This window comes from Carettochelys insculpta, chromosome 6 (genome assembly GCF_033958435.1).
Source record: "Carettochelys insculpta isolate YL-2023 chromosome 6, ASM3395843v1, whole genome shotgun sequence".
NCBI lineage: Eukaryota > Metazoa > Chordata > Testudines > Carettochelyidae > Carettochelys > Carettochelys insculpta.
Window position 1 is genome coordinate 20,417,626 of NC_134142.1, and position 27,741 is coordinate 20,445,366.

The following is a 27,741-nucleotide window of genomic DNA, read 5'->3' on the forward strand; positions in this document are numbered from 1 at the left end:
TCATAACCTCTGGCAGAGGGAACTGTCTGATTCCATTGTGCAGAAAGAGCCAGCTGTGAGGATGCCCTTCAAGAACCTGGGCAAAGGAGAGCTGATGGAAAAGTGGGGCCAAAGCATTAGCTTTCTGGGTGGATCCTCCTCTACTCTGTTGCTGCGCAGATCCTCTGCCTCCACCTCCTGACATGACACTATTACATGTACCAAAGTCACAAATCTGGAGTGATCTCTGTGGAGCAGCTCTGAAGCCTAAGGAGAAGGATGCCTCTTCGTATGCCGCCTTTGTGGGCATAAGTGCCCAGACCAGTGCTAGACTTTGAGCCCTAGATCTGGACCTCCAGATTATGTACCCAGTTCTATAATTCCTTTCCTAATCACTTGGAGCTGGAGTTTGGGACATGCAAACAATGCAGAACTATATCACAGACAAGGAGGGCATAGATACCACCATCTCTCTCACGTTTAGACACTGAAGTCAGTGATCAGTGGCAAACAGTCTCACATGTCATGCTTAACTGTGAACCTACTAGAAGTTAATGGGTTAAATTAAAACTAACTGGAAGTCCACCATTATTGGAAGTGCTCTAACCTTAGAAGAGAGAACGAAAAGCCAGGAAAGACTGGAAGAAAGGGAAACACACCTTCTAACAAGATAAACTGAGCCCTTTGACAGAAATTTATGTATTTAACATCTACACAGAGCATCAGCAGGTTGCACAGATGTGCCTCATTTTGTTACAAAGAAAAAGGGCTTGGCTGACAAAAGCTGCATTATCACAGGTGTTTCGTGTATAAAAGTCGCTTCATTGTCAAGGAGGTACCACAGCAATTAGGAATGCAATGAGAGAGCATGAAGATCCTTATACTCTTCCCACATCATGGTTCTTCAGCCAGCTCTGAACAAGCTGCAGGGCTATTGTCATCTAACTGATTCAATGCTTTACTCTTTTTCCACAGGTATTCTTGCAAAATCGTGGTATTAGAGGGGCACGTCATGATCTATCCTTTCAGAGAGATCTCACACACAGAGGGGAAACTTTTCAAAGTAAAGTTGACAAGTAGTTTTTGCAGTTAATTTTGAATTACTCACTGTGACTGCCGGCAGACTGGCAGCTGCTGTTGTTTTGGTCACGCGCCAACTGGCAGTTCACCTCCCCCACACACAAATCATTTATGTGCACTGGCTCGGACAGCAAACAAACTGCCAAATAAAACAGAATAAGAAAAGAGGGAGAACTTTAAATTTGGATTGTTTTGAGATGACTGGAGGCGGGATCTGTTACCAAATAATCTCAGGGTGTATTGAGTCAAAATCTGGCTGAGTGGAGCGGAGGTGATAAATTCATTGTGGCAGCCAGAGGCCATATTTTGGTTGATTTTATTTTTGTTGGAAGACTTAAGAAATTTCATTTTTTTTAAAAAATACACCACGGCCAGGACTAAATCTCTTCATTTGCATGATGCAAAATAGGCACATTAAAATGGTTTTTATTGGGAGTTGGAGGGTTGTATTTGAGATGAAGCCTGATTGTGAGGGTGACCAGGTGTCTCAGTTTTGAAGAGACAGTCCTGTATTTAAGCCCTGCTGCAGGTGTTCTGACTGGTATTTTCTGTCTCCTTCCATCAATATTGGTGGGTCCTGCTGCTGACTGGCCCCCTGCAGTGGCCCACAATGGGGATGGGCGTGCAAGGCTGGTAAAGTGGTGAAGATGCAGCCCGTGAGGCCAGCCACTCTCCCTGCTGGTCCATGGGCGCAACCCCCTGCTGCATGACTGCTCTCAGCCAGCAAGCCCCCATTCCGGGTCCTTTCTCCAGCTGATACTGGCTGCAAGCTGCTGTGATTGGCAAGTGCAGGTAGGCGCTGGACGCAGCTGGTTATGTGTCACGCCTGCTGCCCACCTTTACGTTCTGCTGTCCTCTCCGCTTCACCATTCTCCCACTCCCACTCTGTTGCTTATCCCTATCTCCCCCAGCAGGGTGCATCCTGCTCCCAGCATTGTGCAGAAAACCAGCCCTTGGTTGGAGCACTGAGCGTGATTACCAGCAACATGGCTGGCAGGCTCCTTCCTTCCCCTACTGCCTCTGGTTCAGCCAGTGCCCCAGGAAAGCCCAAGGCCAAAGTTGACCAGGAAGAACTAAGCTCTGCCTGTGCTAAAGCCCCACTGATTGTTGGCAGGTGCAAACCTCTCCGTCCCTCAGCTAAGCTCTGGGGAGACTGGGGGAAAGCAATTTCCTGTTCATGGCCCAAGGCTGCGAGCTCCACAGCAGTCCCCCAAAGCAGGAGCTAGCAGCTCCTTCTCATACACACCAGTCCTGGGTCCTGCCCCAATGGAGCACAAGGCTGTTCTGTCCCCTAGGCCCCCTCCCCTGCTGAGCCACTTTTCTGGCTGGAACCCCCCAGATGCTCCTTGGGCCCAGATGCACAGTGCATCCTTAGGTCTTAACCCCTTTCTACCCACACTGCAGCAGCAGGACAGGAGGTGGTTGAGACACATCAGAGCCAGTAGCAACCCAGAGGCGTTAACTGCCTTTTTGTCACAGTATGAGCAGGAAAGGCCAAGCTGCTTCCAGCCATTTAGGAGAAGAAGGCAGGGGAAGAGATGAGCTCTGCAAAGACACAAGCCAAGTCATTTCCCCCGCCTGACAACCAGCAGCTGGAAGCAGCACCCATGCCTTCCCACCTACACACTACTGAAAGTCTGCTGCTGGCCATACTCTGGTGTGAACCCCTGCAGAAAACTGAGTGGGGCAGTGGAGGGACATTACCCTGCATACCCCTTTCCCCCAACACATCTTAGAAAGATGCAGTGCTAGGCACCAGGCGGGTAGGCCATCCTTGGGGCTCAGCCAGGCTTAAAGGACTGAGCAGAGTGGCTTGGGTTGGTGGGTCTCACACACCACAGTGCAAGAGGCAAGTTAGAGAGTGTGCCACCCCCTTCCTGTGTGAGCACTAAAGCCTTAAAGATAAGGTAGATAAAAGGAATCCAAATATACAATATTTCTTTTTAACAGGGGCTCAGTCAACGTGATGTTAATTTAAATGCATATGATTGCTTGCCATTGAACTTGCTTAAATATAAGTAATTTTACCAGGCGTCCTGTATGCTGCCTAGGAAAGTGTGGTCAGCCTAGGAATGGATACCGTAGATACCACATCGGGCTTAATCCTGCATTCTGCACTCCTTCCCCTCCCCCCACCACACCCCAACCCCAGCAGCTTCCCCATAGAAGTCACTGGGAGTTCTGTCTGAGCAAGGACTGCAGTATTTGGCCAGTTAGATTGACATGCAGGCAGCCTTAAGGCAATGCTGCTCTGCAGTCACCAAAAAATACAAGCAACTGTCTAGACATTTCACACAGATACTGAATATCAGAAAGAACAATTACTCTATTAAGCTTGAATTCATGAATAATTCACCATTTCAGGCTGATGACAAACCCAGACGTAGCAGAGTATTTGATCAGTAATGATTTCCAAGGTTTTTAGGAAGTCCTGCATTTTATTACTGAACTACAATTTAATTAAGCGCTGCATTTGCTTGTTTAATTATATATAGTGGATTGTCAGGCCCTTGTTTCCTTTGAATGGTGTGCAAGGGGACTAAAAATCATTCCCCCATTTCAAAAACAATGCACACTTCTTGCCAGAAACTTGTGACATAACTATCAAAATCTGGTTCCCCCCCCCAACCCCCATGGGTTTTCAGATGCTGTATTTTGCACATTTTCTGTTGCCATTAAGCATCAAATAAGTCTGAATAATACATCTATCAGGTAGCATAACTATGGATACACACTGGAACCATATTTGAATCTGAGCTTCTGGCACTGAGTTTTGCTGTAATTACACTCACCAAAAGTGAAACTGATTTCGCTATATCGTATGCTACCCTAACTCCAAATAAAAATTCCAGTTACAGAGCTAGAATGTGTTCCTGGGGTGTCAGTCTGAGGCACATCCTTCAAATTTGTCATGGATACCTTGCATGGGTAGAAAAAGTACCTAAAGAAGTTACTTGGGTAAAAGTACGGTTCCTGTGCAAAAAACGTATCTAAGTAAAACCAAAATATCCTTCTGGAAAACTAAAGTACAAAGGGTGTCACATCTTGATAGTACTCAAGTATCCAGAAATAAAAAATATTGAAGGGGTAGCCGTGTTAGTCTGGATCTGTAACTGCAACAAAGGGTCCTGTGGCACCTTACAGACTAACAGAAAGTTTTGAGCATGAGCTTTCGTGAGCACAGACTCACTTCATCAGATGCTGGTCTTGGAAATCTGCAGGGCCAGGTATAAATAAGCCAGAGCAAGGGTGGGGATAACAAGGTTAGCTCAGTCAGCAAGGGTGAGGCTTACTACCAGCAGTTGATCTGGAGGTGTGAACACCAAGGGAGGGGAAGCTGCTTCTGTATTTAGCCAGCCATTCGCAGTCTTTGTTTAAGCCAGAGCTGAGGGCATCGAATTTGCGGATGAATTGTAGCTCAGAAATTTCTCTTTGGAGTCTGGTCCTGAAATTTCTTTGCTGTAGGATAGCTACTTTTAAGTCTGCTACTGTGTGGCCTGGGAGATTGAAGTGCTCTCCTGCGGGTTTTTGTATATTGCCATTTCTGATATCTGATTTGTGTGCGTTTATTCTTTTACGTAGAGACTGTCCAGTTTGCCCGATGTGTATAGCAGATGGGCATTGCTGGCACATGATGGCATAAATTATATTGGTAGATGTGCAGCTGAATGAACCCACGATGGTGTGGCTGATCTGGTTAGGTCCTGTAATGGTGTTGCTGGTGTAGATATGTGGGCAGAGCTGGCAATGAGGTTTGTTGCGTGGATGGGTCCCTGAGTTAGAGTAACTGTGGTGCGGTGTATAGTTGCTGGTTATCCTAACCAGCAACTTAGGATAACCAGCAACTATACATCGCACCACAGTCACTCTAACTCAGGGACCCATCCACGCAACAAACCTCGTTGCCAGCTCTGCCCACATATCTACACCAGGAACACCATTACAGGACCTAACCAGATCAGCCACACCATCGTGGGTTCATTCAGCTGCACATCTACCAATATAATTTATGCCATCATGTGCCAGCAATGCCCATCTGCTATACACATCGGGCAAACTGGACAGTCTCTACGTAAAAGAATAAACGCACACAAATCAGATATCAGAAATGGCAATATACAAAAACCCGCAGGAGAGCACTTCAATCTCCCAGGCCACACAGTAGCAGACTTAAAAGTAGCTATCCTACAGCAAAGAAATTTCAGGACCAGACTCCAAAGAGAAATTTCTGAGCTACAATTCATCCGCAAATTCGATGCCCTCAGCTCTGGCTTAAACAAAGACTGCGAATGGCTGGCTAAATACAGAAGCAGCTTCCCCTCCCTTGGTGTTCACACCTCCAGGTCAACTGCTGGTAGTAAGCCTCATCCTTGCTGACGGAACTAACCTTGTTATCCCCACCCTTGCTCTGGCTTATTTATACCTGGCCCTGCAGATTTCCAAGACCAGCATCTGATGAAGTGAGTCTGTGCTCACGAAAGTTCATGCTCAAAACTTTTCTGTTAGTCTATAAGGTGCCACAGGACCCTTTGTTGCAGTTACAGAAATAAAAAGTAGCCATCCTACAGAAAGCTATGGTTAACCACTTGGCTTATCATAAGGGGATGTTTGCAAGCCATGCTTTTCTTGCTTTCCCTATCTATAGGCACAGTAAAACTCCTTCAACCCAGCCTCTGTTAATCAGGAAATCCTGATGGTCTGGCATCTGGCAAAAATAATCCCATTTATGTAAATAATCCAGCAAAATGTGGTGGTCCAGCATACAATAGCCCCCCTGAGACACATGGAGAGTTGTGTTCCACACAACCCTCACGTACCTCAAAGTTCGCATAAGTCGGAGGGCTTGGGTGGTGGGTTGGAGCGGTGGGAGGGGGCGGGGGGGTTAAGCCTGGGGTGGTTTAGGGCTGTAGGAGGGTCTGGGGGTGGAGCTGAACGAGGGTGTGCGGGGGTGGTGAAGAAGCTGGGGACACACAGGGGTGGTGAGCTGCGACGGGGGGGTTTGAACTAGAGTATGGGGGTTATGGTCCAACAGTCTAGAAAATTTGGCAATCCAGCACCTGTCCAATCCCAGATGTGCCAGATTAAAGGAACTGTACTGTAATTTAATTATTGCTGATGGAAATATTTCAGGATTGCTGTGTACTATGAAATCAGCTAATTTCCAAGTTATTTGGAAATCCCTCCCTGCCCAAACTCTGGACACACATCACCAGGCCCTGTGCACCCCTGGAAGCCTGCAACCCCTCCTGGCTGCTAAACTGCTCAACTGTGGCCCAGCCCCCGCATCCCTGCATGACAAGCACCCTCTGACTCTGGGCCCACACAGGCCAACCCATTTCAGTGGCCCCTTGAAATTGACAGCCCCAGGCATCAGTCTAGGACTCGCTCTGCTCTCGCCATGTGAGTTTTAAATATTTCCAGTGAGTAGCCTTCCACTGCTTCTCTTAGAAGACTGTTCCACAGTTGTATGTGTCTATTTCTACATCATGCTTGTCACTGTTGTATCTGAGTCTCACTGTCAGGACATTTCCTCCCAATATTTAACCTAAATTTTCTTTTTCTTAATTACTCCTGGCTGTTGCATATGCCTTTGTGCCAAGGTGAACAATTCCTCTCCTTGCTTGGCATTTACAACAGGCAAATCTCTGCAAATTCTATTTCCCACCATTTCACCTTGGTCCCTTTTCTCTTCCTCTAATAAGACTGTTCTTTAAATCCTTCAAAGTCAGTCACTCCCTCCAGGCTTTTAATATTTTTGGTTAAATCCTCCTGATTATGCAAATTAAGTAATCTTCTAATAGGTGGAGGGTTTTTTTCCTTGGGAGGGGTGCGGGGGGTATTTTGTTTTGTTTGGTATATGAGGCTGTTTATATTGTGGTAGCACTGAAATGCATTAACCATACTGCAGACCCATTGTGCCAGGAGCTGTAGAAACATATAAGATTCAGGGTTGCCAGCCCTACAGGATTATCTGTGGGTCTCCAGGAATTAAATATTAATCTGTAATTAAAGATTGTCATGTGATGAAACCTCCAGGAATACATCCAAACAAAATTGGCAACTCTAACAGGACTTGACTTGGCAGGTGCTGAGTATTCTAGCAGTGATCCAGCACATCACTTAAGCAGATTCTTAGGCGTCTAAAGCAAACCTTTCACTTGTAGATAAGACAACCATGACACCCAGATGTACAGAAACTCTCTCAATCTGTACATTATGTACATATTTTAACATTAGCTTCAGTTATGGGACACGGGGATATCAACCTGTTTACAATGAATCATCCGAAAGTGACACTGCTGCACTCTCACTGTTCGATGTTTTACAGATGTTCTCTTGCCATAGTTAGCTGAGGTAGCCTGTAACAGTGATCTGCTGCTTCTAGGCCTAATGTCCATCACATGTGATTATTACACTCTGCTAGGATGTGTATTGTCTGTTAAGGGCTGAGAAGAGCTCAGTTCCTGGGGAGCTTCAGGAAAGGGGTCTGCGTGGGGAGGGTCCCCGACTCTAAAAATACCATGCACCCCTCCAAAAACTGTTGCATCCTTCTCCCACTACACCCCAGACCCACCAGTTCCCTCTTAGGTTCCTTTCTAGCAAAGACTTCCTTCTCCTTCAGCTCTTTTACTTCTGACTTACTCCCAAGCCCCAGCATTTGGGCTACTTCTGAGGGGGTGCAGGAAATATTTTTCTGTATTGTAGTTTAAATGAATTATTCAAAGTTCTGTATTACTATATCTAATAAGGATCCTTGTTTGTCTGTATTGTTGGAGACCTACTTGCTGACAAATATTTTGAAATAAACTACCAAAATAATTGAAACTGGCTGGTTATAGTGTTATTTTGACCAAAAAATTATGCAAAATTTTAACATTGTGCATAGAGTTTAATTTTAGCACAGAATTCCTTGAGGAACAGAGTCATTTTCTCTTTCACTCAATGACATTAAGTATTTTATACTTTTCTGTATTTTACATGAAGTGGAACAGCTTCAAACACAATGGATTAAGAAGGGACCCCCTCCAGCATACCCTGCAAACTCGTGGTTAGGGCATTTCCATGGAGATGAGACCCATTTAAAAAAAAACAATCTGCTCCACATCAAATAGGGAGTTATTCAGGGTCAGCCTCTCATATGTCAGGTGAGCAATCTAACAAACAGGCTAAAGGTTGCAAGGGAGGCCCCTGTTCTCAGACAATTTGTGACTAGTTCTTCATGTCCTAGGTTTTTATTTTAAAAATGTCCAGACACATTGGCTATGGTTACACTAGCGAGTTTTGTCAACAAAACCCCAGTTTTGCCATTGACAAAACTGGTGGACTGTCCACAGACAAAATGCATTTTGTTGACAGTTTGTCAACAAAACTCAGCACTTTCACTGGCAGTGTCCTGCCTCTCAGCCACGAGGCATAATGCAGCTCTTGACAGATTCTATTGACAGAAAAAGCCAGGTGGGTGCTCTGGGGGGGTTCTCTCTCAATAGACAGGGAATCTAGAACAATGTGCAGCCCTGTCTGCTGCGCTTCCCAGTGCCTGTTTTGTCAAGAGAGCAGCTGGGCACTCCAGCTGCGCTGTTGACAGAGCGGAACTCCCTTCCAATTGGCTTGCGTGTGGTTGCACTCTATCGAAAGAAGTTTTGTCGAGAAACCTCTTCCGACAGCAACTTCTGTCCAAAAATCACTGTAGCGTAACCGCAGCCAGAATGCATTGAACAAAATCACTTATACAACCCAAAATGTAATGTTTGACAGTGAGTTTGATTTGCTGATTTTTGTTTTTAATTTCAATTTCACTTCAGGTAAAAAAAATTGGGGGGAATTGCCAACTCACCCAGTTCTCATTCAGGCCTCACTGACTATGTCTACACAGCAGCATACATAAAGATTTTCCAGAATAGCTTATTTTGAAGTAAGATTGCTACACACAAAATGTTTTTCGAAATAGCTGAGCACTATTTATCTCGCAATAGAAATTGCCCAGACACAATAGACCCTATTTCAAAAAGAGCAACTGGACACACTATGGCTTGTTTTGAAATAGCCCCATTTCCATGTCTGCACAGCCCCTATTTCAAACTACTTATTTTGAAATAGGCATTATGCCTCATACAATGAGGTTTACCAATTTTGAAATAAGCTGTCTGGTATTTGGAAATTTTGAAATAGTGGTTGTGTCGTGTACATGCTCACAAAATTATTTGAAAAAAATGATCATTTCAAAGTAACTTTGCTGTGTAGACATACCCATTCTGTGCATTATTACAGGGTCTCCTTTATAAGGACCCTCATGTAATTGCAATCATCATTTGATAAACAGGTCTCTGTATAATACAGTAGGGTCTCAACATTCGCAAGGGTTCCATGTTGAGAACCCTCTTGAATGTTGAATTTTGCAAATAGTGTACTATATGGCAGCTGCTCCCACCTGGAGCCCGGCTGCCAGCACTCCCGGCCCGGAGCCCCGGGAGAAGAGGCCACTCACGTCTGCTTGCAAATAATTGAATCTGTGAACCTTAGGTTCACGAACGTTGAGACCCTACTGTATTACCTGAGCCTGTTGCTACATTACAGCACAAATGACCAAATCAATCACAAACATGGATGAGACTTCAGCAATCAAATTGTCTTTATTTTTGGTAATCACAGTCTGCACTACCCCATTAGACAACTTTATGTGTGAATATATTTTTCATTGTTGATTTAGACTGAAAGCACTTCCAAGTGAGGTCTACACTTCGAATTCATCCAGGTCCACCAACCATGCTGTTCAATATTTGATTTTCAGGGTACACAGCAAGGCTCATCATTTTAAGTAAGCAGCTAAAGAAGCAACAGCCTCTTGGGAAAGCAAGGTGCTGTTTACCATGGCTAAGATTGCACACAGATGTGCAGATAAATGCTCCCCAAATAAGGACAGTTTTGATCCCAGGTAAACAGTTGTTTAGAGGATGGAAAGGGCCCCTTAAAGAAATGAAGTGTTTATCATTGTTTACACTCATTTAAATTTTATAAAAAAATCATGTGAAGGCTGTTGTGCCATATGCAGTTAATGACTCAAATCCTCTTCAGTAAAAGAATAAATAGAATTTCCCCGATTGACTTTCCTCACAGGGGAGAGACTTCAGGCCTGGAATCTTCCTAACTGCCCTTTTTTATCCCCTCTCGAGGACAATCCTGGTTCTCACCAGGAAAAGGTGACCACACTTGAACATTGTATCCTAAATGGAGTGTATCCAGCACTTTGTACAGCAGCCGTGTCATGTTTTTAAGTCACATTCAGCCCTCTAGATTCACGCCAATATCCTGTTTGCCTTTTCTTATTTTAACTGCTGTCATAAACCAGGCTGATGGCTTTAGGTTTTCTACAACAACTCCCCAAATACTTTTCCTGTTCAGAACAGCATGGCTGTTCCATTCAATATAAACTCCTTAATTTGGTCTATTACCCCAATAAACCATAATTTTCCACCTGCCTGAGATAAACTTCAGATCGGAAGCATTAAATTTACTAGAAAAATATGCTTCTACATAACCAGTCTTTTATATTCAACAAATAAAAGATATAGATTCTCTAACGTATACATAAAATGTAAAGGGGTTAGCATGAGCAAACTGAACGTGGTCCGGGGGAACAGTGGGCTGGAAAAATTCCTAATAAGAATTCCAGAAGCTACAGGCTGTGGACAAGCAACATTGTCTTCTGGACTGAAAAAGCATCCAAGTTTAAAATCTCTGCCTTGGATTATTTTCTACACCGACATCTGCTCAGTACAGAAACAGAGAGAGGCAGGAAGGCAAATGCAGGGAGCTGCCCTAGCCCTGGCACATTATGCCAGCTGAGAAATAACAGCATGCAAGCAGGGTCTGACCCACCCCTGACTGCACTGCTGCAATCTTTACATTACAGTCCAGTGCAAAAGGCATTTAGCACTTCTGCCAGCTTTATACCAGCTGAGAAATCTCCCACACCAGGGGAATTTCTATCTAGCCACTTAAGAGCAGAGCTCGGCCATTGAATGGTACAAATTGAAGTAGGTGAGAATAAGGGATTCTCTACATGTTTTCATGTAATTTCTGTGAAAACTTGATCAAAAGGCCTTTAGGGTTTGGAGTGTCCTATTGCTTACAGGAGTCTAATCTTGCTGTGTGCTACTGGATGTTTATCAAGGTTCAATTGCATTTTCGGGTAACTTATCCAGTCTTCTGAACCCTTCAGAGGCTAGTTCTTCACTATTGTACAGACTTCAAACTGTGGTAAAATTAAAAGTTTTAAAATCCAAGTTTTGATATTGTTACCCAGAATACTGATCTGTATTGTAAATGTTTCCAACCTTCATTTTCACAGGCCTTTTTTTAACCTTTATCAGTAATCCTGTCAACCAGTTAACTATTGTTTTATATCCAATAAACACTAGACACTATGTGAATGCTAAATACACAGTTACTACCTCAAAGATCCCACAATCCAACCAATCTGGATCAACTAAGCATGCAACATCTTCTGTACTTCCATGGCTTCCAAAGTAGTAAAACAAATTAGTGATGCTGCAGCTCCAATCCAAATCCAGGCACACTATAATTAAATGGTGGTTTATCACGTGGTCTGCTATATAACCGTGCAAAATTACTTCCATTTCCCCCACACATACATCTGATGTTAAACTAGGGGAAGGTTTGTCGCTTAGTATTGGCTAGATTGTTACCTGGGCTACTCACCCACATAAAGATGTCAGAATCCACTTTGTATGCAGATGGGTTCTGGGTATGCGGGAATCTGCACAGTTTTTGCCCACTAATTTACTTCCTGTGTATCCAGTGGGTGTTGAGAGACACGGTATTGACTCTACATACCCCTGCTCACTAGCCAGTGCAGCCAAGCCAGCACAAGGGGAAAAGCAGGAGCCTTTATTAAAAGAATAGGCCAGCAGTAGATGAGTTACTTCTGGGGGAGGGGAGTAAAGTCTACTGCAGCTTCATATATCAGAGAGGTAGCTGTGTTAGTCTGTATCTTCAAGAACAACAAGAAGTCCTGTGGCACCTTATAGACTAACAGATATTTTGGAGCATAAGCTTTGCCCACAAAAGCTTATGCTCCAAAATATGTTAGTCTATAAGGTACCACAGGACTTCTTGTTGCTCTCTGCAGCTTCATAAGCCTCCCAAAACCAGGACTCTGATCTAGCAACTGTGGTGATCCAGCAGGACCATGTCTGTTCCTTGACCAGAGACCTCTGGTGCTGGGACCCTTACCAAGATTGGACCCTAGTGATAGGGGCGGGCAACAGCCCTGCCTCATGGGTAACCAGGCAGGTCTTGCATCCTTAGGGCTGGCATCAGAATCTCTGGGGTCAGCATCCAGCTACCCGGCCAGGGCCAAGCCCAGAGTCAGCATCCATGGGCCATGGTCAGCCCACAGTAGCTCAGCCGGGGCCAGAGCCGGAGCTAGGATCCAACAGTCCAGCCAGCCTGGACCTCTTGACCCTGGACTGAAATATGCTGCAGAGTTCTCCAAGCTCAGAATTTATTTTTGCTCATAATTATTAAAAATGGTTTACCTAGTAAATTGTAGGTTTATTTTGAAATCCTTTCACTGGTTGCTTTCCTCCTGACTTCTGATGGGTTTTCTGCAGAGGTATCTGCTTCTCGTCTGCCTGTGTACTTTTTTTCTGCCATTGACATCGCGCTCAGTGGTACAATCCCTCCAACTGCTGACCCACGCTTGTACTACATACTGATGACTTCTAATGAACACACCTTGGGGCATCTCACAATCTCTCAAAATCGCTTTTGCATCACTTCATCTAGTACGCCCTCCTAACAAGAGTTTCAGATTGCATGATAGCACTTGCAGGTTTCTGAGATGTTCCCATTTTCCAGTCTTATTAAATCTAAGTACTTGGTTCATTTCCAAGGAATAGGTCCAAAATGTCCTCAGGCTATATGGACCATTCAAGAAACTGAATTCTAAAACAGTCCTTGCCTAGCAAACCTTTAACAGCCTTCCTTATGTTTCCTATGGTTATCATTCTAGTCAAACATCTGAGTGATTTAAATCCCCCACAATTGATTTCCAGATCTTCTTTTAATTGTCTCTCTTACCTGTACAAAGATTTCACAAACTATTTTTAATTGCCCTGCAGGTCTATAGTAACAGCCACCTTCTCCCCATCCTCAACTTCTCTCCATAATATCCCTCCCCTGTAAGCCACAACACATTTCTCTCGGGAGACCCAATATCATCCGTCAGCGATACTGCAGCCAGCTTTTCCAGTCAGCTTTGTGTGCTGAACTTTTAAAATCCCAGAAATGTTCATGGTTGTTCATACAAATTAACTTCCTCAGCTCAAAAAAGCAGTCCTGTAGCACCTTAAAGACTAACAATATTATTTGTTAAGTGACAACAAGAAGTCCTGTGGCACCTTATAGATTTATTAGGTGATGAGCTTTCGTGGGACAGGCATACGTCAGATCTGGAGAATAGCCAATAACGGGGAGAAAAAATTGCCTTTGTAATCCGGTGTTAAAAATCTCTTAATTTTAAAACTATCGCCCCCCCGCCCCCAGTTCAAACCCCTCCACTGCATTATTGACAATTTGCAACCTATACTAGAACATGCCGCTGAACTCCCAGGCCAGAGGCGACAGGCCTGTTCTTTCCAACAGACAGCTGCCCAGTCGCAGGAAAATCCTCACTAGTAACCACACACCCTACCACGGAAATACTAATCCTAGACCTTTTCCTTTCAACAGACTCCATTGCCAGCTCTGTCCACATATTTACCCTAAAGACACCGGCCCTGGACCTAACCACATCAGTCACACGACCAGAGGCTCATATTCCTGAACTTCCACTAATGTGAGCCAGCAATACCCCTCTGCCACGTACACTGGACAAACTAGACAACCACTTCTCCAAAAAATGAATGGACACAAAGCAGACATTAGGAATCTGAATACACATAAACCTGTCAGTGAGCATTTCAGTTTGGCAGAACACGCTATTGACAACTTAATGTGTGTGTTTTAACACAAAGATTTTTAACACCAGATTATAAAGGGAGACAAAAATCTGAATTGGAATTTGTTTGCAAATTTGATACCTATCACCATGGACTCAAAGACTTCAACTACCTTGTTAATTACAAGGACAACGTCCCCACCTTTGATATTCACAGTGATAGTAGGCATCCCACTTAATAGACACTTGTGGAGGCTATTTTTCTCATCCTGCCCCACCCCATTCTTCATCCCTGTCTAGCTGATTCAGTTTTTTTCCTATCTTTTAAATTCTTTTTCTCGGTTAATCTCCAGATGTGAGAAAATGGGTTTGTCCCATGAAAGCTCATCACCTAATAATAGGGCGACCATATCTCCCTGTCCCAAATCTGGGACAGGGAGATATTGAGGCTGAGGGGTGGCTCCTCCGAGCCCTGGCGAGACGGGAAGGAGGCGGCAGCTGCCGGCCCTCCACAGGAGCCCCGGGTAAACGGTAGCCCCCAGAGCTCCCTGACCCCAGGGGAAGCAGCAGCTGCCAACTCTCCCCCCTGCCTCCCTGAGGCTCAGGGAAGTGGAGGTGGGGATGGCCCAAATACAGGGCAATGAGTCACTTTTAAACAATAAGTCAGGATGTCTTTTTGGTGTCCCAAATTACAAGACTGTCACACCCAATATGAGATGGATGATCACCGTACCTAATAAATATCAGTAGCCTTTAAAGTGCTGCAAGGCTGCTTTTTTCTTGTGTGAAGATACAGACTAACACAGATACCTCTGAGATGATTCCTCATCTCAGGTAACATTTACTCACAGGGGTTATGTCTACACTACAGCGATCTGTCAACCAAGTCCTTCCAGAAGAGATCTTCTGAAAGAGCTTTTTGAGAGCGCATGCTCACACACAAAAAAAGCAGCTTGAAAGATCAAGTTGCTCTTTTGCTAGACAACGTCCACACAGCCCCCTGCTCTTTTGGCAGAACGGGCCTGGGATCAAAAAATCCAGATTCCTGAGGACTGTTCTTTTGAAAAAAGGGCCCCTGGAGCCTCTACACATGTTTTCTTTCAAAAGAAGCTTTTGAAAGAAAGCGCTCTTCCTGAAATGGCAGTGGGAGAACACTTTCGAAAAGAGCACCGTATTCTTTCCATTTAAGTCTATAAGGTGGCACAGGACTTCCATTATTTTTGCAGATACAGACTAACACGGCTACTCCTCTGCTACTTGTCCCTTTCATTAGCTTCCTGGGGAGCATCCTGAATTTAAAAAAAAAAAAAAGAAAAGAAAAACAAAAAGAAAAAGAAAAACAGGCTAGTGGTCCCCTATGCTGCAAAGCAGGCACCTGAAATTTAAAAAGACAGCTCCTTAAGCAGCAGGGAACTGTCTGTTTAAAGAGCTATCTGGAGAAGGCAGGTGGCCAGGCTCTAGAAACATTATTTAAACACACTGTTGCTGGCTTGCAGGCAGTCCCCGGGGCCAGGTTGCCTGGCTGCTGTGCACTCTTTGCTCACACTACCTGAGGACAGAGTAGGCTGTGTCTCAGATACTCTCCCACCCCAGCTTGCCTGCCCCCACTCCCCACACACACACGCCACTGTCAGGTAAAAGGATTGGGGTAGGAAGGACAGGGCCCTAGGATCGTGGACAGCCACTCAGCTCGGTAGCTCACAGGCAGCAGCAAACAGGCAAGTTTATGGAGTTAAGGGCAGCTTGACCCAGGCCAGGGGTTAGATGGGGATTATGGGTTTGGAGGAGTCCCATGGGAGCTAGTGAACAGGACTCAGAAGGGAACAGAGACAGGAAAAAGAGGACAAGGAAGGTGACTCATGGAGGAGGACTGGTAGGGCTGAATTCACTCTACTGGAGACCAGGGCTATTAGATTTTGTGGGCCCCCCTAGGATCTAGAGTGAGAACAAAAATAATAGGTTCAGAATATGGAGGGGGTGCTCTAGGCTGGGCCAGACGGGTGGGTGTGAGATGGGGTGACGGTGCTTCAGCTAGGAGTGCATGCTCTGAGGCAAGACTGAGATGAAGGGTTTGGGGTGTAGCTGGAGGGGGCCCCAGGCTCCTGGCATTTGGAGTGTGGGAGGGGCTCAGCCTGGCTCACTGATGGATGGGGGGCAAAGGGAGCAAGTGTCCAGGACTCCAGGCAATTTAAAAGGGTCTGGGAGCCCCAGACCCTTTTAAATTGCTCAGAAAGGTGGAACACCCACTTCACTTTGGGGAGCCTAACTCACTGCTCCATACATTCAGTGTGTGTCTTCCCTGAGAGGCCAGAGCCACAGCCCGTCACTCTTCAAGAGGAGGTGGGAAAAGGTGAGGTGATGGCAGAAAAAGGGGGGTAAGGAATTTGGTTGCCCCATTTTGCATAGGTGTTAATGGCTTTAAAATGGGAACAAATTCTTTTCCTAACAGAAACCTTTTGGAGTTTTGTAACTATCTGAAAGCTGATTATTTTTTAAAAGACATCCTGTGTTATTTTACTAATTGATGAATGGTAAATTAAAAGCTGGAAGAAACTTCACCATAGTCCTGTTTATTAGTTTGACTTTTCAGTTACAGATGGATTTCCAGATAAGTGATTTCCAGCAAGTGTTAGTATTTGTTTGGGGAAGGGTATTTGAACCATTAGGCTGCAGCCCTTTTCTTAATCTGGCCCTGCCCTGGGAAATGAGGGAACTAGGTGGGCCAGGACTGGAGCAGGTGGGAGGGAAAATAAGGTAGGGGTGGTGCGTGCGGACAGCAGCTAGGAAACCGGCACCATAAAATGTATTTATCATAAATCCACTGACTCCAATTAAATGTAAATGGTATGGGGGTGGGGGATTAAAATTAGCCTAGTAGATTTAATTCTCTTTTTATACTGCTGCAAAAATGTCAAATAGTTTACATTGTTCCAGAACCCAGCCCCAGAGCTCCTCCCTGCTCCCAGACTCCTGCCCTCCTTCACACAAACCCAGCCCTGATTTCCAGCAGCTCATTCATATACCCCAGCCCTCCCCCACCAACTGCCAGCCCGCTGCTCTGGTTCCTGCACCCCTCTCTCTCTCACTCACTCCCAGCCCTCACACTACCAGTCCACATTCTGGAAGACAGCAAGATGAGGACCAGGCTTGCACTTCTATAGAGCCATAGCCACTTAATTGTATGTATATATATTTTTAATTTTTACCTACTTTTGTTACAATAATGCAGTATATCATTTAAATGGGAGTTCGGTCAACTTAATGAATGTTTGCACTATATAGTCCTAATGGATTGTCATTGACCTGGCTTAACTCCAAGCAATTTTGCCAGGTGTCCCATATTCCACATAGGGAAATATGGTCAACCTAGGAACAGCTTATTCCAAAATAAAGCTGCTGTGTAGACACAGCCTATTACGGATTAGAGCCCGTGGAACATTGAAATAGGCTCTATTGTGTGTGGACACTATTTTGGAATAAGTTTTGCTTATTCTGGGGCTTCTCTGTAGCATAGATGCATTATTCCACAATGGCTACGTCTACACGTGAAGCCTACATCGAAGTAGCTTATTTCGATGTTGCGATTAGCGTCTACACGTCCTCCAGGGCCGGCAACATCGATGTTCAACTTCGACGTTGCTCAGCCCAACATCGAAATAGGCGCAGCGAGGGAACGTCTACCCGCCCAAGTAGCACACATCGAAATAGGGATGCCAGGCACAGCTGCAGACAGGGTCAACGGGCGGACTAGCGCTTCCGGGGCAACAGCTAGCCGCTCCCTTAAAGGGCCCCTCCCACATACACTCAGCCTGCACAGCACGCGGTCTGAGGAGCCATAAGCACACAGACCCCGGGCGCCGCAGTCATGGACCCCCAGCAGCAGCAGCAGCAGCAGCAGCAGCAGCTAGAGGTCCACCCAGCCCTCCCGGCAGGAGCAGGGCTTGCCCTGGCCCATGCCATGTGGGAGGCAGCTGAGCACTTCCTTGCCCCAGGGGAGGAGATGCCCCCAGGGCAGCAGGGCTCCACCCCTACCCCTGCAGCACCCTGCTCCACCCCCCGCCTCACATGCCGGCGGCTGTGGAGCTACCCCACCAGCACCGACTGGTGGGAGCGGCTGGTGCTTGGGGAGTGGGATGACGACCACTGGCTCAGGAACTTCAGGATGAGCCGGCAGACATTCCTGGAGCTGTGCCAGTGGCTCTCCCCCGCACTCAGGCACCAGGACACTGCCATGCGGCGTGCCCTCACAGTGCAGAAACGGGTCGGCATCGCTGTCTGGAAGCTGGCCACTCCGGATAGCTACCGATCCGTGGGACCGCAGTTTGGTGTCAGAAAGGCCACCGTCGGGGCTGTCTTCATGGAGGTAAGAGAACCCACAGGGGGAGGCCAGGGCAGGGCAGGGGGGCCAGAGCAGGGCAGGGGGGCCAGAGCAGGGCAGGCCAGGGCAGGGCAGGGGGGCCATAGCAGGGCAGGGGGGCCAGGGCAGGGCAGGGGGGCCAGGGCAGGGCCATAGCAGGGCAGGGCAGGGGGGCCAGAGCAGGGCAGGCCAGGGCAGGGCAGGGCAGGGGGGCCAGAGCAGGGCAGGGGGGCCAGGGCAGGGCAGGGCCATAGCAGGGCAGGGCAGGGGGGCCAGGACAGGGCCAGAGCAGGGCAGGGCAGGGGGGCCAGAGCAGGCCAGAGCAGGCCAGGGCAGGGCAGGGCCAGAGCAGGGCAGGGGGGCCAGAGCAGGGCAGGGCCACGCACACCCTGCTCACCCCTCATTGGTGCCGGCCCATGTGCTTTCTCTGCAGGTTGTGCGCGCCATCAACGCCATGCTCCTGCACAGGCTCGTGAGGCTGGGGGACCCAGATGCCACCGTCGCCGCCTTTGCCACCCTGGGCTTCCCCAACAGCTTCGGGGCTCTGGATGGGACTCACATCCCCATCCGCGCCCCGCATCACAGTGGCGGACGATACCTCAATCGAAAGGGCTACCATTCTGTCGTCCTGCAGGCCTTGGTGGACAGCCGGGGACGTTTCCAGGACATTTACGTGGGCTGGCCTGGCAGCACCCACGACGCCCGGGTTTTCCGGAACTCAGGCCTGTGCCGCCGGCTGGAGGCAGGGACCTACATCCCCCAGCGGGAGATCCCTCTGGGGGACACCACCATGCCCTTCTGCGTCATCGCAGATGCGGCCTACCCCCTCCGGCCGTGGCTCATGCACCCCTACACGGGCCATCTCTCCGCTAGCCAGGAGCGCTTCAACGAGCGCCTGAACCACGCGCACCAGGTGGTGGAGCGCTCATTTGGCCGCCTGAAGGGACGCTGGAGATGTCTCCTGACCCGCCTGGATGCAGGCCCCAACAACATCCCCCAGATTGTGGGTGCCTGCTGCGCCCTGCACAACCTCGTGGAGAGCAAGGGGGAGACCTTTCTGCAGGGCTGGGCTGCGGAGGCCGGCAGGGCACACGTCCAGCCACCTGCTGCCCCCAGTCGGCAGGTGGACCCCGAGGGGACCCGGGTCCGGGAGGCCCTGCGGGCCCACTTTGACCAACAGGCCGCGGGGTGAACTCTGCCCAGGCCCCCTACTGCCCGCCCCTTCCTCCCCCACACTCCTGCCCGAACACCCACACCATGGAGCACCCCACCGCCCCCCCCCCCCACTTGTCCTGGACAAATGACAGCACGAACTTGTGGCTGAACGTAAATTTTATTTTTTCTGGCCGAACCTTTTTTTTTGGGTGTAAATAAATATGTGAAGCACAAACAGAAAACTAGGTACAAACGTTCAACCAAAGCAATATGTACACAAATAAAACAATCCAAAGAAACAACTGTGTGCCATAAATAATAAAAAGAAAACCAGGGAGGAGAAAGGGGAGAACTATGTACATGGGGGGGACGGGGCAAACGGGGGGACCAAAAAAAACAGGGTCCAACTATATACAAGGGGGGAACACATCCCGGGCCCCTCGCCCCTATAGCCCGGCACTGGGCGTGCCCGGCCGGGAGCCCCGCCGCACTCGCAGCCTGGTCCGCGGCTGGGTGGGAGCGGGCTGGACCAGAAGGTATCGGGGCCGGCGAGTCTCAGGTGGCTCCAGGGGTCCCTCGGCGCTCTGGCCCTCGCGGGTGGGTGGTGGGGCGACGGCGGACGGGCCGGCAACGGGTAGAGCAGCTGGTGGTGGGGCTGCAGGAGCGGGCAGGGCGGGCGATGGGTCGGCCGGCGCGGCATGGGGGGCCAGGTAGTCCACCAGCCGGTTAAATGTCTGCATATAGGCCCCCCATGCCTCCTGGCGCCAGGCCAGCGCCCGCTCCTGCAGCTGGAGGTGCTGCTCCGAGACCTCCAGCTGTCAGCGGAGGATGGCCAGCAGCTGGGGGTCCATTGCCATCGGCGGTAGTAGGCGCGGGGTCCGCCGTCTAGCCCTCCGCGGGGCCGGTCGTTCCTCGGCCGAGGGGCTGCCCTGGAGCGATGGTCCCGGAGGGCTCTCCGGGACAACTGAGGCCTCGCCAGCGCTCTCTTCCGGTCCTTCTGATGGTGCAGGTGCAGGTGCAGGACACAGGAGAGGAGGGGGGAAAGAAGAATGGAGACAGGCGTTAGTGTGGGCCCCGAGCCGTGGCCTTTGTCCCCCCCGCCCTGTGCTGCAGGTTCCCCATCCCCGTCCCCGGGAGATGCTGCTGTGATGGATGGGGTTCAGGAGTCCCCCTGCCCTGCACCCCGTCCCCCGGTGGGAGCGACTCTCACTTCACCCCGCAGGGTCTGAGAGCAGGAGAGGTTTCTTAGGCCACAGATGGCCACTTTCTGGCAGGAGTGACAGCACCAGCTGTCGGAAGAGACAGTCCTTCCAACCCGTCGTGGGGAGAAGACCCCAAGGGGGGCCCCTCTGGGATGCAGCTTTCCCCCTCCTCAGGCTGGCTGCCTACCAGCTCTCCCTTCCCCTAGCCTCTACCTGTGGCCCCCGCCCTCGCCTCCCAATTCCAAGCCAGCTCGGCTCCTCCCTCCTGTTTGTTCAGGGCAGAGGTGTCACCTGCCAGCTGTAGCGCCAGGATCCTCCTTTGGCCCTGGGAGCTCTTCAGCTCTTGTGGCTCATATGTAGCCTGAGTCTCCCTTTGGCACTCCCCCAACTCCATCACATGCTGCTGCAGCGGGGTGTCCCACCCACTCCTCCCGGGGGCCCCTCGAGGTTCCGCTCCCCCCTGGCCCGGGGATGGGGCATGGCACTGTCATGCAGGGTGCGGGGGGGCAGGGGCTGATGGCTGCAGTGCTGTGAGGGCCATGGCCCTGGTGTCCTTGGGGCCATGGCCATGTGAGCGTGTGGGGGGCCCTGGACACATCTCTGTTACCCCCGCCCCTCAAGCCCAGGGTTGTCCACCAGAGAGGGGTACCTACCTGTCGGTCCACTCCCACGGTCCGGAGATCCCCGGGGGTCGGAGGCCCTGCTGCTGCTCCGGGATGGCAGGAGGATCTGCAGGCTGGATTCTGCAGAGGAGGAGCCCCCCTCCTCCTCCTCCTCCTCCTCCTCCTGCCGCGATGTCCCGGGGATGGCCTCCGGGGGCGGCCCCCGGGGTGCGGGGCTTGCCTCCGGGGTGGACTCCGGCTGCAGGGCCTGCTCGGGCTCATCAGCCGAGGTGTCAAGGGTGGCCAGAGGGGAGGAGGTGTGCCGGGAGCCCAGGATGTCCCTGAGCTCCCTGTAAAAGGGGCAAGTGACGGGGGCGGCCCCAGATCGGCTGGCCGCATCCCGGGCCCGGGCATAACCCTGCCGCAGCTCCTTCACCTTACTCCTCACATGATCAGGAGTGCGGGCAGGGTGACCCCGGGCAGCCAGGCCATCGGCCAGCCGAGCAAATGCATCCGCGTTCCGCCTCTTGCTCCCCATTACCTGGAGCACCTCCTCCTCGCTCCAGAGCCCCAGCAGGTCCCGCAGCTCGGCCTCCGTCCAGGAGGGGCCCCGCTGCCACTTCCCAGCCTGGCTGGCCCTCTGGCTGGGCTGGCTGCCCTGGCTCCTGTTGCGGGGGGTCCCCTGGGGGCGCTGGGGGGGCTGCCGGGCAGCCATCGCCGCTGGGTGGGTGGCTGAGGGTGCAGCAGGCTGCCCGCGTGTGCAGGCTGCAGCCTGCACGTTCCCTCAGCTTCCTGCAGAGGCAGGGAGGGGGAGGGGACCTTTAAGGGGCCGCTCCACGCGGCCACCAGTGAGCTGAGGGGCTGGAGAGAGCGTCTCTCAACCCCCCAGCTGATGGCTGCCATGGAGGACCCGGCAATTTCGACGTTGCGGGACGCGGATCGTCTACACTGTCCCTACTTCAACGTTGAACGTCGAAGTAGGGCACTATTCCTATCCCCTCATGGGGTTAGTGACTTCGACGTCTCGCCGCCTAACGTCGAAGTTAACTTTGAAATAGCACCCGACGCTTGTAGCCGCGACGGGCGCTATTTCGAAGTTAGTGCCGCTACTTCACAGTAGCGTGCACGTGTAGACACAGCTAATAACTCCAAAATAAGCTATTCCAGAATAATTCTGAAGTATAGACATACCCTTTGAAATGAATGATATGCCAGTAAAGAATAGTGATTTTTGTCTTTTTACCAGTACCCAGCAAAATTCCACTTGTGGATAAACAGACCAACGTGAAACAGAATTCCATCTCAGCTGTGAGGTGCAAGTAACTTTACAAAAGCCAGGAGTGTGTTTGATGCTCTAACTTTTACAGCAGGAGAAAGACAAACGTTTTAGCTTTGAGAATAAATTAAAAAATAAATCTCTCTGAAAACTTATGATTGTGATCTGACTGCAGCCAACAGTCTGGAGTTTATCAGCTGCTTTGAAATTAACAAGCATCAAAAGGAAATTTATCATGAGCATGTACAAACTGCAAGGGCTCCTGACCAAACATGGGATTTCCACCACCACCACCCAGTTTCATAGAAAAATGCTTTTCATTTCTACAGATAAAGCCCATGAAAAACCCCTTGTCTTCAAAATTTGTGTCTCTTTTTAAGTCTGCTACAATCTTTACAGTTCCTACAAGTGAACTATCGAAGGGCTACTAAAGGGGTTAAGTCAGTTAAAATCCAATGAAATTGCTATTTGATGCTCCCAGAGGTGTGACAAATTGAGATAGAAGGCAGGGGCACATGAAGGGTGCACTAATTTCAATCAACTCTTTCTGAGTGTGTGAATGCCTGAGAGTGATTGGATCTCAAATTTCATCATATGTGTGAGTATTGCTTTATTGTGAACATTTACATTAGCAGTTTAATCCCTTTAGGAAAAGAATACTGAAAATTGGTTTCAAAATGTTCCCTTCATTAAATCTGCAGCAATTTCTCTTGAAATAAAGAGGCACAGTCTGAACTGGAAAGAACCGAACAGATGAACTGTTGGAAACATTAGATAAGGACCTTTCAACCCTTAAAAGGAAAGAAATTGTACTGTACATTTCCCAGCTGAATTGTTGCAATGTTTTAAAATCATTTTGGTGGGTAAAATTTTAAAGGGAAGGGCTTCACTATATATGTTCAAAAATATGCTTTAAAACCTATGCATTACAGTCAGAGGAATATGACGTACACACAATTTTTCTGACATCAATTTTATACATAGTTAGCTAAATTCTGCTATTTAGGCCAAGCTCACTGATGGAGAGGAAGGAGGCAAAGGGAACAGTTGGCCCTGGGCCTGACATTTCAAAAGCAATGATGGCTGGAGCTCCGGGACCCTTTGAATTACAGCAGCACTGCTGTGGCTTCAGACTGTAAGAGAGTGGGAGCCAGCACCGTGGTCTGGACAGCACTGAGGGACGAACGCCCTAGGCCCACCCCTTCAGGACACTGAGTCAGTCCCTCCCCGCACCTTGAGGCGCCTCTTGATGCCTCTAATTTAGGTATCACCCTTCATTAGAAATAACATGCAGCTGGACCACTCTGTCCAGATCACGAAGGGGTTGTACTTCAGGAAGGACCTTCGTTCCCCAGTACACAGGAAGCATTTTCAGGCTGTCTCATCACTTGACTCATTGCACCTCCCTCACCCTCCTTGCACCTACTATTCAGCCAAGCTAGTGCAAAGGCCAATCTGACCCCCAATGGAAGGGGTGAGTTACCCATTCGTTATGTCATTTTCACTGATTTATTCAAACCCTGGTACTTATCTATCCACTCTACATATTCCAAGAGTGCCCTTCACCATCATTTCCAAGTACCAGATACAAGATAATCAGTTGTTCTTGACACCAAAACAAACATCTACATACCCTTGTCCACACACAAGAAAGCAATGGAATAGATTTAAACTATTCCATTCATATGGATGAAAACTGGCCACAGCTGAGCAGCATTTTTGGAAATATGAGGGTCAGTCTCTGACAAATTACGCCTTTAAGAAAGTTTGTAGTGGTACTCGCCAGTAAACGCAGAGTAGACACAGTTAACCCTAAGTAAGCTGGACTAAAGGTCTGTTTCTTGGAAAGACTTGGCTTGTATATCTGTTAGCTGCCTCCATGTCAAATAATAAATTAAACACATTAAATGGGCTCACTATGACAGGGAACCCTGGCTCAAAAACCAAATCCATGCGATCCACCCCCCACCCCCATTTTATTGTACGACAGACTCAAAATAAGCAGACAACACAAAACTACGAATGGAGGAGTTCTAAAATTATACACATAGATCCAGTTTTCCTACAATCACGTTTTCATGATCATACATTCCGATATCATATAAAGAGTCACAGACAGAGCAATCAGTTTGTGTGGAATGCTATTGATAGCAATATGGTACAGTCAAGAGATCCTGACCTGAGGAAAAGCTGTGAAGTTTACCTTTTCTGCAAAAGCAGTTGGTCCAATAAAAGATCATCTTACCCTCCTTGTCTCGAATAACCTGGGACAAACTCAGGTCACAACAACATTGCTCCTGATGAAGGTACTTATAGACTAATCAACTCAGTATCTCTTTGTTAAGCGAGAGCTTTGTGAGCCCATCATTAATTCCAACTTCTTTAGTAACTCTTGCAGCTCTTCTCTGAACCGCCTCCATTTATCACCTAGATACTTATCAACTGAACTGCCAGCTCTTTTAAAACTCTTGGATGCAAAATTACCTGAACTCACTGATTTTTAAATATTCTAATTTGAATATGCTTACATGCTTTTCAAAACTGGGCCCTAAGAAGACTAAATTAGCAAATGGAACAGAAGCAAATATATTTAGTCCATGAACGTTGTGGAAATTCTGCTGAGTAAGGCCTACATGAGCACATCTTGTGGATGCGTAGGGCCCTGCCTTATTAAACAGCACCAAAAGTTTCACAGAGGCAGTACTGCAATACCTTAAACAGTTTCCACGTTAGAATATCAATTTCTAGATTCCATGATAGACTTTCTTAACTGAAAAGTAGTACTTGAGCAAAACAAGGAAGAAACCAATTTAACAAACAGCCAGAAAATTCCATAATGGAATTTTAGTGGAAAAAATCACTTTGTGCACATTCACTATATTGTACGTATTCAATATTTTCTTTAAACTGCCAGAAACTCAGACTTAACTCATAAATGACTGACTTGGTGCATGCACAAACATTTGATCAAATAACTAAGAACCAAATCATTAAAGACTTTGCAAAACAGAAGACAGATATTTAAGACAATCTTGTTAAATCTGGGAACCATGCAAGAGATGTCTGGATTGTTTAACATGCTCCTTTCTGTGGTGCCACAGACCATTCTTGCTGCTGCATTCTGAAGCTGTATTTTCTGTAATGATGATGCTGGCAAAACTACAAACAAGGAATTACAGTAATCCAATCTGGATGTTACTAACCCATGTAAAACTATTTTCAGGCTTCCAGAGGTCAAGAAGGATTAAAACCTTGCTACATTAATAAACTAGAAAAAAAGTAGTACAACAACAGCCTTGAAATGTTTATGTCTAAAGAGGTCAGTTGAGTCCAGAGTAACTATTGACAGACATGAGCTTTGGCACTTTGTCCTAAAGAGCGCACGTAGTGGGGTTTTGGCTTTGCAATTTTCACTGCCAAGAATCAAGTCCATTTAACCAAATAAAGCTCATCTAGCTGTGAACCTTTGCAATATTATAATCCTTTAAATGCAAAACTGCCTGTCTAGGGACTGTTACTGTTCAAAACATACACTAAAAGCTTTGTTATCTATCTCAATGGACAAATGCGGGAAGTGCCAGTAAGCCAAAAATTAACTTGAGAGGGAGTATGGAAGGAAGGAGCTTAGGGGGGTGGAGAATGGGAGGGGTTTCCCCACTGCAAGATCCAGCAGCACTCAACTAGGGCAGCTCTCCACAACTGGCCATGTATCCCTGCTACTTCCAGGGTGGGGTGGCTACTCCCAGAGAGGCATGTTGCCTCCTCCCATGGGCAGGGGGGGGTGGCCATTAGCAGAGGCTTCCAGCCAATGGGAACAGTGGAGCAAACACTAAACACTGGTCAGAGCCCCCACAGCTGTTCCTCTGCCTAAGAGCAGCAAGAACATACTGCTGCTTCCAGGGAGGCACATGGAGCCAGATAGGAACCTTCCAGCTCCACACCAGACTATATATTGGACTTTCACTGAATATCAGAAAGGTCAGTTTATAGAGCTTTCTAGTCAGTGGTGCCAGATAACATAGTTTGTACTGTGCTGACCCTAACAGCCACCTGCAAAGCAGCAGAAAGTGTTTGTCATAACTGGTAATAACTCAGTATTTCAACCTTATATTAACATTCATCTCCCCAACCTGAGAAACAAGGGCTGTATTCTAATCCCTGGATCTGAACTCAGTATACCCTTTGGTTTTGGTTCCAGCTCAGACCCAAAACCTCAGGGGAGAACTATTCATCAGATCTAGTCATCCTGAGAGCAGTAATCTAGTGTGATCCATAATGCTAGTGAAACAATATGAACCACACATCACACACTATGAACCACACAACGTGAACAGCACCCATCATGGTAAAGCTGAAGGAATATGGAATGGCTGGGTCATCGGAGAGGAGTTGTCTGATCAACATATGACTATATAGGAACTAGTAGTCATGGAACAAAGGCCATGAGACCTAAAGAAAGGTGGTTTGAGATGCTGAAGGAGGACATGAAGGTGTGTGTCTTCTTGGAAGATGTACTTGGACCAGAATGGTTGGATCCACCAATCCACCCTGATTGACGAGACAGGACAAGAAACATTGTTCCCATATATCAGAGGGAATGCACCAGCATCTGATGAAGTGAGTCTTTGCTCACGAAAGCTCATGCTCAAAACTTTTCTGTTAGTCCATAAGGTGACACAGGACCCTTCGTTGCTGTTCTCATATATTGACCAAAATACTGAGAATCCTGACAGAAGACCTGAAATCCTGGAATTCCAGGAGTCATATATGGTCAGAATCTCAGATCATCCCCTGGGATTTTCACCAGTTGAGGCAAGTAGTTCATACTAGTATTTCACAAACTTTTGGCTCAATCTTGACCAAACAATAAGCCTACCAATGGCTTTGAAGTCAAACTCTAAGTGCTAACCTAAATTTAACAGGATCTGAACAGCACCTCCTTGGTGCTTTTCCAGTCTCCAGAAAAGTACTGCACAGTAATCCCTCAAAATCCCCACACACACACCCCATAGCCTGTGCAGCCTTTCTTCAAACTCCCCCACCCTTCAAAGCCCCTGCTCACCCCCCAGGGCCACGCAGCACCAGAACATCACAGCTCCCCACCCACAGCCCTAACTCACCGCCAGGCT